A 14,131-nucleotide genomic window follows, 5' to 3' on the forward strand; every position below is an offset into this window, starting at 1 on the left:
CCATTCTCTCCCCTGCTCTCCCCACACCTGATCATGTATGTCACTGATCTGTTACCCATCCCATCCCCTCTCCTATCCAGTTCCCTCCTTTCATCCACCTTCAATATCTATTTTACTTCCCCTTCTGAAAAAGATTCAACCATCCTCCTTGGGGTCCTTCTTTGTGTCTGTGGATTACAGTGTGGTCATCCTGTACTTTATAGCTAATATCCACTTATAAGTGAGTACATACCATGCATGTCCTTTTGTGACTGGGTTACCTCTCTCAGAATGATATTTTCCAGTTCCATCCATTTGCCTGCAAAATTTCTGATGTCCTTGTTTTTTATAGCTGAGTAGTATTATTCCATTGTGTAAATGAATCACATTTTCTTTATCCACTCTTCATTTGGGGGACATCTTGCTTTCCATTTTCTGGCTATTACAAACAAAACTGCTATGAACGTAGTTGAGCAAGTGTCCTTGTGGGATAGTGGAGCATCTTTTGAAGATATATATATCCAGGAGTGGGATAGCTGGATCTTGAGGTAGAACTTCCCAATTTTCTGAGAAACCACCAAATGATTTCCAAAGTGGTTGTATATAATGATATTTTCAGAAAAGAGAATGATCACCATGTTAATGTAAATAAGCTAGACTCAGGAAATCAAAACCAAGAGTTAAATGTGTGTGTGTCTGTGTGTGTGTGTGTGTGTGTGTGTGTGTGTGTGTGTGTGTGTGTGTGTGTGTGTAATATATCCTACCATCCTATTTGTCAAGGACCCAGTAATATAATAAGCATGTTTATTAGTTTACAAAATGAGGAAATACTATCTGTTGCACTTCAAGATCTCTCTCATTTGTATATTAAATATTCAAAATGTATATTAAATATTCATTTGTATATTATTTAAAAAACAGCTTTGGAGAAAACCATTGAACTAAAAAGTTTCAGTGTCTACCAGTTAGAGGTGATCTAATTTTGAAGACTTGGTGATGCAATATTATAAAAAATATCTCTAATTCTTGTGCCTTCTCTTGGACTCTTTTCCTTCTATAGGTTTGTCTTGTTCTACTCCAAAGTGACAGTTTTTGTTTTATATTATTATATTTTATTTTGATATATTTTAATTAATGATTACATGAAAATCTAGTTATTATGGTAAAGGTTTGTGGGGCAAGTGAGTTCTGTGACCAGGGGAATGTGCTTGGAACAAGAGTGAGGTCAAGATATGTCCAAACCCTGAAAACCTCATCTTGAGACTTCAGGAATAAAGGTTTCTCTCTCCCTGTTCTAAGTCTACAGGCCCTAGTACATGTATCCTCAGGACTCCCCACCTCTACCACCCTTGAGTCATGTAACCTGGTGGCCAAATTACATGTCCTATAAAGGACATGTCCAGGAAGCACCTGAAATTCCTCTTCATGCAAATAAAGCATTCCCAGCACCTCAGCCCCAGCCAATAATGTACATTCAACCCCAAAACTCCTCCCCACTCACCAAGGTTTATATAGTCTTTATTACCCCTTGAATAAAGAGAGTTGTAACACTGAAACATGTCTTGGAAAAGTCTATTTCTCTCCAGTGCTCAAGTCAACTGAGTTCCTATGAATCCACCAGCCCAAACAAGCTTTGTTCCTTTCATTCCATAACAGTATGCAATGGTGCCTGGATACCCCAAGGACAGACACAGAACCAGGCCATCAAAGATTGGCACCTGAGCTATCATTTATACCTGCTGGGAAATGAAAAATCAGTTTTCTTCAATAGAGTGACACTAAATATATCAACCATTCCAGGACAGGCCTCATGTTTAGGAGCAGTTGACCAACATATAATAGACTGCATAGGGTTGTGTGTGTGTGTGTGTGTGTGTGTGTGTACACGCACACTTTCGTTTGGTTACAGATTGGAGATTGGGGGGGGGGTGTTGGTTTTGTATTTGCTTTGTTTCTTTTTGAGGATTGAGCATGAACCTCAGGCTTTTCCATCCAAGCCCTAGTTTCTAAAAACAACTTTGAGACTTAATATTATGACACCTGGGCCATATGCTTGGGCTTGTTCCCCAACTAGCTCATATCTTGTTTAACCTGATTATTCTCTTTTATGAGTGCCACACGGCTGGTTACCTATCTTAAGTTTCATGATTCTATCTCCTCAGTATTCGTGGCAAATATGTTCCCCAGAGTTCCCTACCAGAATTCCACCTCATTTTTCCTGCCTCAGCTAATAGGCCATCAGATTTCTATTGATATATGATGCTTCTAAACAGTACACAAGAGAGTCCCACTACATTGGCATGGTTCTGTTCTTTTTGCTTGAATTGGGGGGTTGCTGTTATATTGGGGTTTTGTTTGTTTTTTTAAGAGAGAACTTAAAGTTGGGTGGGGAGGGAGAGGGTCTGGAAAGACTTGAGGGAGGGGACGAGTAAAAAGTTTAAATCAAAATATCTCTTACATTCTAAAAGATTGGAACTTTTCCTGAACTTCATAGCCAGAGTTAATACAATATTACACCCTGAGGTCACTAAAGACTGCTGTCATACAGTGTACTCAGCCTGTTTGTTTTAACCTGCTTTTAAAAGAACAATGTTAACAGTCAACCTTACTTGTCTTGGATTTTCCATGCAATCAACTTTTACAACCTAAGCTAATGCAAAGCTGTAATCTTAAATTATCTGCTCTTTTATGGTCCTGAACCATAGCAATGCATCTGTGTTCCAATAATCGCATGCTGAAAGTAACAAAATTAGAGATTAAAAGTAATCTTATAAAATAAATATCCACCACAAATGTTGAACACAGCATTTGGATATTGCTTGATAAGCAAAGATGTTGCTGTGTTGTTTGGTATCTGGGTAAGTTGGGGGTCAGGTGAAGTCATTGACTTCATTCCTTATAAATTGCTGTTAAAGATTTCTGTAAGTTTTTCTTCATTCCTTCCCCCATGTGATGCTTTCTGTGTTATTCAATAAAGAGAGAGCAAACCTCTTTGATAGGGACAGACACTTACAAACACATTCATATAGACAGACACAGACTCAGGAATAGATTCACAAGACACCCTTCAGGCAGGCACAGATTCAGACTCATCCAACTGATAGACAGGATGAAAGAAAAATGGAACATGGAATAGAAAATTCAAAACCTGCCTCACTCACTTGTTCAATGATGGCAAAAGGAAATGCCTTTATTTATTTCCTTAGTACAACACTACTAATCTATTACTGGTGACTTGGGGTTGGTTATTAATTCATTCAAAAGAATTGCCAAAGACATTACCAGAAAAAGATAGTTTTTTCAAAAATATCACTTTAAATTGTTAGTGTGTGCCAGGAACACATCCTGTTATAATCCTGTTATAATTCTCACCTGTAAAATGAGAAATTAGCTGTAAGCCCCACCCACCCAACAACTAGGTGACTTCCTGGAATACTGGGAGTTGTAGTTCTTTGAAAATAATAATAGTGTCTGGGTTTGGTGGCTGCAGATTGGATGGATCTCTAAGTGGGGCAGTCTCTGGATGGCCTTTCCTTCAGACTCTGCTACACTCTTCGTCCTTGCATTTCCTTTTGACAGGAAGAATTCTGGATTATTATTTTTGAGATGGGTAGGTGGCCCTATTCCTCAATCAGGGCCATGCCTATCCACTGGAAATGGTCTCTACAGGTTCTATCTCGACTTTTTGGGTATTTCGGCTAATGTCCTCCCTGTTGGATCCTGGGAAACTCTTGGGTCCCTGGAACCTGGTACTTTCTAGTGACCTCACCCAGTTCCCCCTCCCCCACTGCTACACACTTCCTTTCAAATTCCTGACCCTCTGTACTTCTTCCCCATCTCCTCCCACATCTGAACTGGCCCTTCTTTTCCTTCCCCCTCAAATCTCCCTCCCTGATCCCTCTCTCCCTCTACTTCCAGAAATGATTTTCTTACCCCTTCTGAGTAGAATTATAGCAACCACACTTTGGTCTTCCATCTTCTTATGTTACATATACTCTGTGAATTGTGTTGTACGTATTCCAAGCTTTTTTTGTTTGTTCGTTTTGGCTAATATCCACTTACCAGTGAATACATACCATGTGTGTTCTATTATGACTGGGTTACCTCACTCAGGATGATGTTCTCTAGTTCTATCAATCTGCCTATGAATTTCATGAAGTCATTGTTTTTTGTTTTGTTTTGGTTTGGTTTTTTTTAAGTCATTGTTTTTGATAGCAGAATAGTACTCCATTGTGTAAATATACTACATTTTCTGTATCCATTCCTCTGTTGAGGGACATCTGGGTTCTTTCCAGCTTCCGGCTATTATAAATAAGGCTGCTGTGAACATAGTGGAGCATGTGTCCTTGTTATATGTTGGAACATCTTTTGGGTATATGCCTAGGAATGGTATTGCTGGGTCCTTAGATAGGAGCCTGATATAACTGTCCCCTGAGAGGCTCTGCCAGAGCTCTACTGATACAGATAAGGATGGTTGCGGCTAACCATTGGATTGAGTGCAGGGATCTCAATGGTGGAGTTAGGGCAAGAACTAAAGGAGCTGAAGGGGTTTGCAACCCCATAGCTAGAACAATATCAACTAACAATACCCCCCACCCCAGAGCTCCCAGGGACTAAACCACAAACTGAAAAGTATATGTGGGGGAAACCATGGGTCCAGCTGGATATGTAGCAGAGGATGGCCTTATCTGGCATCAATGGGATGGGAACCCTTGGTCCTGTGGAGGCTCAATGACCCAGGCTAAGGAATGCTAAACTGCTGAGGTTGGAGTGGGTGGGCAGGCGGGTGATGGATCACCCTCATAGAAGCAGGGAGAGAGGATAGGTGGTTTGTGGAGGGGATCCTGGGCTGAGGGGTAACATTTGAAATGTAAATAAATAAAATAACCAATAAAAAAGAAAAGAAAAGAGAACGACAAGGCCACATGGAAAAGTCCAGTGGCTCATGTGTTTGTCTTTATGTCCTTGCAAAGTCTTGAGACTACTCAGCTGAGAATTCGAAGGAATGGTCCTGACCAAAGCCTATCCTGGTGAGTATTTAATAAAGCTTGCTTCAAACTTGGCTCAAAATGGCAGAACTGGTTTTTCTCTTCAGAATCTCAGGATTAACGTTTGTGTTTAGACCTACTTTACATTTGCAGTTTTTTGAACTTTCTTTAAATGATCAAAATCCTATCAATCTGAGAAGATAAGCTTCATTAAAAATTCCCTCTGAAATAAGCACAAATACTACATTTAAAATTGAGGTTATTATTGGAGTTTTGAATTTCTTTTTACATTAGATGGCCATATTACCAGGATACAGTGATAATTAGTGAAGGCATTTAATAAAGACAATAAAATAAAGTCGGTTTAGTGAGGAACTCTAGTATATTTTTGCCATTGGGGTGTGTCAGGGCAAACTCTGTAACAATGGCATCTGTGTTTAAGGAAGGAAGCTTAAAGTTTCCTAGCTATATTTTCTTCTAAAGCTAACATGGAGATCATGAAGAGGTTGCCAGGAATTTGTAATAACAGTGTAAAATATTTATGGGGCAAAAGTATGGCCCTCTCTATTGTACAATAAAGCCCTGAAGAATGTGTATGTGCATGCCTGTGTGTGCATGCTTATCTGTATGAGTGTGTGTGCATGTATGTAGTAATTCTTTGTCCCCCATCTCTAGTCTCCCACCAGTTTCTGAGAACATACATACATACATACATACATACATACATACATACATACACAAACAAAGAAATTAGAACCAAAGACCAAAAACACTCACATTTTTCTCACCAACTGTAGAGTTTAGTTGCACACAATGTGTGCCCAGACTGTGTGCTCATTATTACTCTGTTAAGACTCACTCACTCTTCAAAGACATGCTTCTTTCTCTCTTTATTGATTCAGAAAAGATCCAGTTTTTCAGCAATGTGTAAAGTTCTGGGGCAGGTTTTAGCTCCCTTTTCTGCCTTATTTCAGAAGTAAGAACTTGCAACCCTTTATTTCTTCCTTGTTTTCTTTCATATTTAGTCTTTATTCATTCAATTAAGTATTCACTGTACGGGGTGCCTGAGATATGTTTATGAATGAAACAAATCAAAATCCCTGTCCTCAAGAGTCTTACATACTAGAAGAGACAAACAATATGCACTTTCTAGCATACTGGATGAAGACTTCCACAATCACAAACAGTTGAACAAGGTGAGGGGAACCAGGGGCAGACAGAGGGAGATGGTTGGTGTAGGAAAGAGAAGGGATTGTATGAAGCTGAACTAATTGGAGGTTTTCTTGTCAGTTTCATCAGAAATTTAGCAGCCTATCCCTTAGAAGAAGTTTAACTTATGAGAATGTGCCTTCAACTGTAAAACAGTACAAAAGTAGAAAGGTTCACTTTTTACCATTACTATATATAGACAAATTGGAATATAGGCATGAAAATTGAGTAGATCCTCTCTCACACATACATACACACATAGAGATACAGTACACACAGAGAGACAGAGAGAGATGCAGGCATACACACACACACAGATGCACACACAGAGATGTACTTGTACAGACAGACAGACAGACAGACACACACACACACACACAGCAACCATTATTATTCTTTTAAAAACTGTTTCAGACCGGGTCTCACTACTATCCCAGGCTGTGTCTGACTCATAATCCTTCCACTTCCAGGAAACAATTCTTCTGTAAAATTTCTATTTCCTTCCTTGTACTTGCCCTGTTACTCTCACTTTCTCATTTTTTTCTGACATCAACATCTACACAATTAGTTGGCCCTCATGAAGAATCTGAAATCAATGTTGTATTATATCACACTGGTCTAATGAGGACATTCCACGGCTAAATGAGGCCAAGCTCTGCTTCCACTTAATGCTGCTGTTTCACGGTGGATATCTGCTCAGTTTCGGCAGAATAGAGAATTGAAGAAGATAAAGAATGTTTGATTTTTTTTTCATTGCACATAGGAAAAGGGATTGATCATCTTTCTATGCCTTAACTAATTATTTTGTTGCGAGCATTCACTTCTCCTCTGCAACACAGCACATTTCCTTAATAATATTCCTTTTACCAACACGTTTCCTGTTGCTCCTTTCTGGGAGTTTTGACTGTGCAGTTTACCTTACCTAAGCCTTCACCTACACTCAGATGGAGCTTTTCCTTCTGGGTGCATTTTTTTTTAACTTCAAGGACTTGAAACTTTCCTTCTATTTGAAGAGGCCCGAACACTTTCTATGCAGCAACAGGAATGCTGACATGGATAAGGAACTGGCCCTGGGGCTGATAAAATTCCTGTAGCTCCAAAATCTCCACTAATAAGAGTGCCCTGCAGTCAAGGAGCCATAGCAAACAGTAATGGTCTATTCACATCCATTATACGGCAGGGTGCCCACTGCTTTATTGACTGGCAGAAAACAATTCCCATTCCATGAAACAATAAAAATTAAATTGAGTGTGAACTCTCCCAAGGTCACTGCTTGTAACCTTATAACACCAGAAATGAGAGCTGTAAACCCTGTCATGTACCATCCTGCCAACGATGGCCTCTGTGCTGCCTCCCACAGATTTTGCTGCCAGAATACTTCAGAGATGCATTTCCTCCCCACATCTAGATGTCTTCCTGGTGGCTATTGCTGCCCACCTCCCCGACAAAATCACACAGCAGGCGCCCACACCTTCTGTGATGAACCATAGCAATACACACCAATCAATCGGCTACTCCATGTTGATATGTATCTGTGTAATCATCAGCCTCCAGAGCTCCTTAGTACCCACTCCCCACCCAGGGAACCCTGTGGCTTTGCTAGGGTGAATTCAGTGAGATTGTAACAACTGACAAATTTATATCCATGTCTTTCTCAGTCACAAAGGCTCATCTCTCTTTGTGAAATGCTTAAGTATTGTAGGGTAGATATTGAGTGTGATGGTTTGTATATGATTGGCCTTGGGAGTGGCACTATTGGGAGATGTGGCCTTGTTGGAGTAGGGGTGGCCTTGTGGGTCTGGATTTTAATACCTTTGTTTTAGCTGCCTGAGAGCCAGTATTGTGCTAGCAGCCTTCAGATGAAGATGTAGAACTCTCAGCTCCTCCTGCACCGTGCTTGCCTGGATGCTGCCAAGTTCCCACCTTGATGATTATGGACTGAACCTCTGAACCTGTAAGCCAGTCCCAATTAAATGTTGTCCTCATAAGAGTTGCCTTGGTCATAGTGTCTGTTCAGAGAAGTAAAACCCTAAAACATTGAGTAAATTCTAAGATGACAGAGGGAACTAAAAGGGGATCCATCTCAACTCTCTTCTTCCACAGAAATGTCTGCCAAAACATCTGAGGATGATATTCCTGTTCAATCGTAGGACAAATCCTGGTGGTCTGCTATGCCTGGGAATGCATGCACACACTTAATAAGGTATGCTCCATACCTCAGAATAGAAGAGAGCAATATGAGTATAGGCACCATAAAATATAAGAAGTTTAATGTAATGGATACAATAAATTCTGTGTTGTTTGGTGTACTGTTTACACACCCTGTTGGTTTATCATTGGTTCCAAATAATATTTTAAGAATCAACTCAGCTCATGCACTTGTCTAGCTTTAAAACAAAATCTACTCATGCAATCTTCCTTTCTCCAAGTCCTCCTTCCATCTCAGTACTCTTGTACTGAATCCAGCTTGTCTGTTGGTTCTTGGAACTCATCCTATTGGCCACCTCCATGTCTCCCCATGGATTTTATGATGGAAACAATGAGGAAGTAACCAACATGAAACTGCCATTCTCCCCAGGCAGAGTTAAAGAGACCACAGCAGGCAGAACACAAAAGGCCAAGCAAATGTCAAAGCCTAATTAACAATATCCAACCCAGGTGTTTTAGTTAGGCTTTTACTACTGTGAACAGACACCATAATCAAGGCAACTCTTATAAAGGACAATATTTAATTGGGACTAGCTTCCACATTCAGAGGTTCAATCCATTATCATCAAGGTAGGAAGCATGGCAGCATCCAGGCAGGCATGATGCTAGAGAAGGAGCTGAGAGTTCTACATCTTGATCAGAAGGCAGCAAGGAGACTAGATTACATACTGGGCAGAGGTTGAGCACAGGAGACCTCAAAGCCCACTCCCATAATGACACAATTCCACCAACAAGGCCACACCTCCTAATAGTGCCACTCCCTGGGCCAAGCATATTCAAACCACCATACCAGGTATGAGGAGAATCAGGGCCCAGCTTTGATATTCTATATGTTCACAGAAGCAAGGCGAGAGATTAGACCCAGCTACATTCACTGTTCTTCACCCCTGGATACCCAGTTTTTGCAATACTTACTATGGTGAGATATGGTATTATTCGACCAAAACTCATTCTGAAATTGAATATTTGTGTACTGTTTTTGAGACATGGTAGGACCTTGAAGAGGTAAATAGGTCTTGGGAGCTAGGCATTCATGAATAGACTGTCTGATTGGAGAGAAAGTATAGGAGTCTCATGTGAATAACTTGGACTTTACTGAAATGGAGCAAACCCTAAAAACCCTATAACAGCAGATTATTATAAGTTCATATTGGCCCAAGTGTTTGCTTCTTCTAAACACTTCTAATTTGTCATTCTTTAACCCTCTTGCTGTGTAATGCTATTTACACAGGGCCTTCACAATAGCCCTGTAGATGTCTTTGCCAGGCTCTTAGACTTTCAAAACCGAGAACTAAGTAAACTTCCTTTATTAACAGATTACTCAGTCTCTGGTGCTTTCTACAGCAACACAGAACAGAAACTGATCAACTTTTTTTTTGGTTCTTTTTTTCGGAGCTGGGGACCGAATCAACTTTCTATTTCAGTCTCTGTCTTGTAGTCTCCCCACTGCAGCAGCTTATGCCTTGGTAGACAATTCTGAGACTTTGCCTGGACAGGAAAGAAAACCATACTGAGTTGAAGGAACAGACTAAATCCTACTGTGAGCCCTGTCTTGGGTGAGAACAGAAAGTATCATGGCCTGAAGCCCTCCTGCTGCACCCATGCTTCTCTCTGCCCTTTGTTTATGCTCACTATTGGGTCAACAACACCATCACTTTGCACAGCCCCATCCTGCCACAGATCAAATTCACTCTATGAAGAAGTGAACATGTCCTCATGAGGGCAAACTATCAAAGATCCTGACTTTATGTCAAGCAGATCACAATACCTTGGCAGGGCATCATCTCTCTTGGCTGCCTTAGCTCGGATGATAACAGGATCAGAAGGCAAGTTTTCTTGCTTCCCTCACTCATCCCAACAGCCTCTGCTTTCTGCCTATGTTAGCATGGTGCCACAAAATAAATCAGTACCAGGCCCTAAACCAGTCACTAAAAGAAATAGGCTGGGCTTTTTTCATAGGGAAACAGACACCTGCACCAAAGTTGAAAGCACAGGAAGTGTTCATTCTAAGAAGACAGAGTATGAAACCAAAGTAGACTCTTTATGGCAGCTTTGTAGATAAAATAAAACTTTAGCAGACTATAACATGCATTACCATTTCTCTTTCTTCATGGGCTCACAGTACTGTAGAAATGCCCCACATCAGATCAACATTATTGCTCTCTCACAGAAATTTATGGCTTCCCTGAACAAAGACTAGAGAATAATGCACGTTGATTTTATTTCTGCTCTCAAAGTCTGTAGTTCAGGCAGAAGCAGCCATGGCTATTCCCCCAGCAATGATGAACACTTGATTTAAACAAAATATGTAATATTTTATAAACAAATGAAGCTTATAGTTAAAACCATTAAAATATCACCATGAAGTTATGGAGAGAACATATTTGGATAAGTTTTGAAAAAGCAAACAAATGAAAACCTTCATTCAAACTTAGAATTTTTATTTACTGTGCAAGTGCCCTTGATCAAGTCATTCCTTGTACAATGACATAACCTCTCTCTCTCTAAAACATATGGTTCTGTCTTAGGGATTAAGTTGTGCAATATAATTCAGACATTTGGGACACTAAAAAGTACCATCCAGATGCACAACCTTTTATTTGAAATGTATTTTTCATGGGTGTTTTCAAAGCACAAAAAGAAGAAAATTCCTACAACTTTTATTTGCAGCATCTACTCAATGCCTTCCTAATAGACCTATGGACTTACTGATGCTGACAAAGATTTAACAGTGACTCTTCATATCAAAACATTGAGTTTTTCCAAATAACAGCATTTTTAAAAGAACCTAAGAATTTTTTTCTTCACTGTTAAATTCTTCCTTCCCTACAAGAACCATTTGATAATGTCTGGGTCTTTTTATATCTTAGGAATAGCTTAACTTTTTGACTAGGAACAACACATTAAAATAAGGTATTCAAATCTTCTGATATACAAAAACTTTCACAATGTCATTTTTCTTAATTTGGCTCTCCCCACTTTTCATATCTAACTGTGATAGCTATTCTTGGTTGTCAACTTGACTACATCTGGAATGAACTACAATACAGAAATGGAGGGCACACCTGTCATCTGGATCTTGAGGCTGGAAGACACAGACTTCTGACCTGGATCTTGACAAGAAGATCATGAGGCATAATGACCATGAAAAACTTAGGCTCAAGAAAGGTAGTACATACATTTAACCCCAAGAGACTGAGGCAAGGCCAACCTGGGACAAAGCAAGTCCCAGATCCAGGCATGCTGGTACACACGTTTAATCTGGGCCACACCTTCTGCTCAAGACCTACAAAAGGACATTGGAAGAAGGAAGACTCATTCTTCTCTGCCTGCTTAAACTTACTTGCCAGCACATCTGCTGGAACCTACTTCTTCAGGATTGCAACTTATATAGAAGACCAGGTGAAACAACTAGCCTCTTGGAACTGAACTACTACTAGATTTTCAAATTTCTGAATTCACAGCTGCCCATTGTTGGGTTAGTTGGACTACAGACTGCAAGTCATTTCAATGAATTCCCTTAATATACAAAGACATTCCATAAGTTCTGTGACTCTAGAGAATCCTAATATACTAACCAATACTCACAGTCAGCATACTGATATGTCTTTCCCTTCTTGACCTCATAAATTTATTCACGGAAATATTCTTTCAAAGCTACAGCATCCTGGTATCTAGTAGGTGAAGGTCTTAGTCTACATGTGGGTTCATAGCTAATATTCCTCAAGAGCAATGAGGATGGCCAAGCCTGTGAGAGCTTCAACATGCACATAACAAGGACACCATGCCGGGACCCCTCTAACGTCTGCAAGTGATCTCAGTGAAGTGGAGAAATTCCCTCTTGGTCTTACTTTACTCACTGTTAAATAAAACACCCAATACTAGAGAAGAAAGAAAACCAACTACTACATTTTATTTTATATATTACATTAGTCTATTATGTTTATATTTTATTATAGGTTTTACTCAAAATAATCTTTGAATTCATGAAAGACAAATGAATTCAGGAAAAGAATTGGTAAAATGGTTTAGTATTCTTCCATACTTCTTCCCACAAGTAATAGCTATCATCTTGATACAAATACAGTGCACTTGATCATATCCACCCCATTTGCAACCACTCCTTCTCAGATCCTTACACAAACATCTCCCTTTCAAAATCATGTCCTCCTCTTCTGTTTTTGGATGACCACTGAAACATCAGCAGCCTACCAATAGCTCATTCCTGAAGAAAATCAACTCTCCCTTCCCCAGGATCTGTGGACTACCTATAGGTTGTCAATATGAACAGGGTCTTATGAGCCCTAACACACCTATACTTCATCAATGATTGGCTTGATCTTGTGCAGGTCATTTCAGACATCAACTGGTACTGTGAGTTCACTTGGGCAACATCCCTGCCCTGTCCAGAAGGCACCGATTTGAAGCAGACTTCATAGTCCTCTGGCTCTTTGAACTTCAATGGCCTATGTCATACATAACATGTCATCATGAAAAGTTCTAACACTGGGGTGTAAAATCATTTTCCATTTAAAAATGAAACCGTGCAAAAAAACTGTAAGAAAATGTCTGGCAATCAAAATATGAAGCTTGCAGTGTTTTTTTTTAAATTGGTACAAATTTTATCTCCAAAATGGTAATGTGTTTTCTTTCCTATATATATATATCTTGTTGCACAGCAGTTGAGGTGTCCTCTAAAATATCCAGGAGGGCTTCTTTCTTTTCTTGAAGTGGGTAAAGATAATCACAAACTTTAAATTTGTGTTTTTGCATAGATGAACACCGAGAACAAGAGCTACAGTGAGACCTAAGTCTGACCTATGCCTGACACACTCCAGAGAAAATCAGAAGACATGGCCAGAGATAAGTTCCCACACACCATCACCCCCAAATCTGCATAGCCACATACATGCACAAACACATACACATACTTGCCATAGTAAAGAAAGAATTCTCAAAGTCAGAGGGTCAGTCAGAGTTTGGTTGACCAGATCCTGGATATAGGATCTTTTTCACAAAGGAAAGACTCAAATGTCATCAAAATCAAAGGCTCGTTTTCTTTCTATTGCCATTATCTGGGCTTTTTTAGAATATAATCTGGGTTTCTAAGAATATAAAAGCTTGGATAATTTTCATGTTGCTGCAATAAGAAGAGATGGTCTACAACTCTAGCAGGAGGGATGTAAGTTGGCCCAATAGAGTGTGTTCCAAGTGTGAATGTCACTGAAACACAGAGAACACTGACAAAGACTCTATAAAGTCACATTGCACTGGACCTAAACACAGCTCCTCCTTGGGCTACGTTTCACAGGTCTGAATAAAATTTCCTTCTGTGCACTGGGAAGCAAAAAAGGGTAAAAAGAAACCTGGTTGTGTCAGACATTATCTTTTATTTTTATTTTTAAATATCAACCTAGATAACATTTAAACCTGTTTTTCCCTCCTTACATCATAGACCTCAAATATGAACATTTTTTTTCTTTTCTTGACAACTATAATTGCTTCAGGAACCACCGTAGTTGGTATTCACTGTATGGACCAAACAAATGAAAAGTGTATGAGAGCAAGAGAGAGAGAGAGAGAGAGAGAGAGAGAGAGAGAGAGAGAGAGATTATCATCACCAGGTCAGGTTAAAATATAGGGGCCACCTGGAACACAGCATCATCCTGTATTTGTGTTTATAAAATGAGGCAGATGTTTTGTCTTCCCGACTGGTTTTGCATTCCCTAGGATCACAACAAAATACT

Source organism: Rattus norvegicus, chromosome 18 (genome assembly GCF_021556685.1).
Source record: "Rattus norvegicus strain SHRSP/BbbUtx chromosome 18, alternate assembly SHRSP_T2T, whole genome shotgun sequence".
NCBI lineage: Eukaryota > Metazoa > Chordata > Mammalia > Rodentia > Muridae > Rattus > Rattus norvegicus.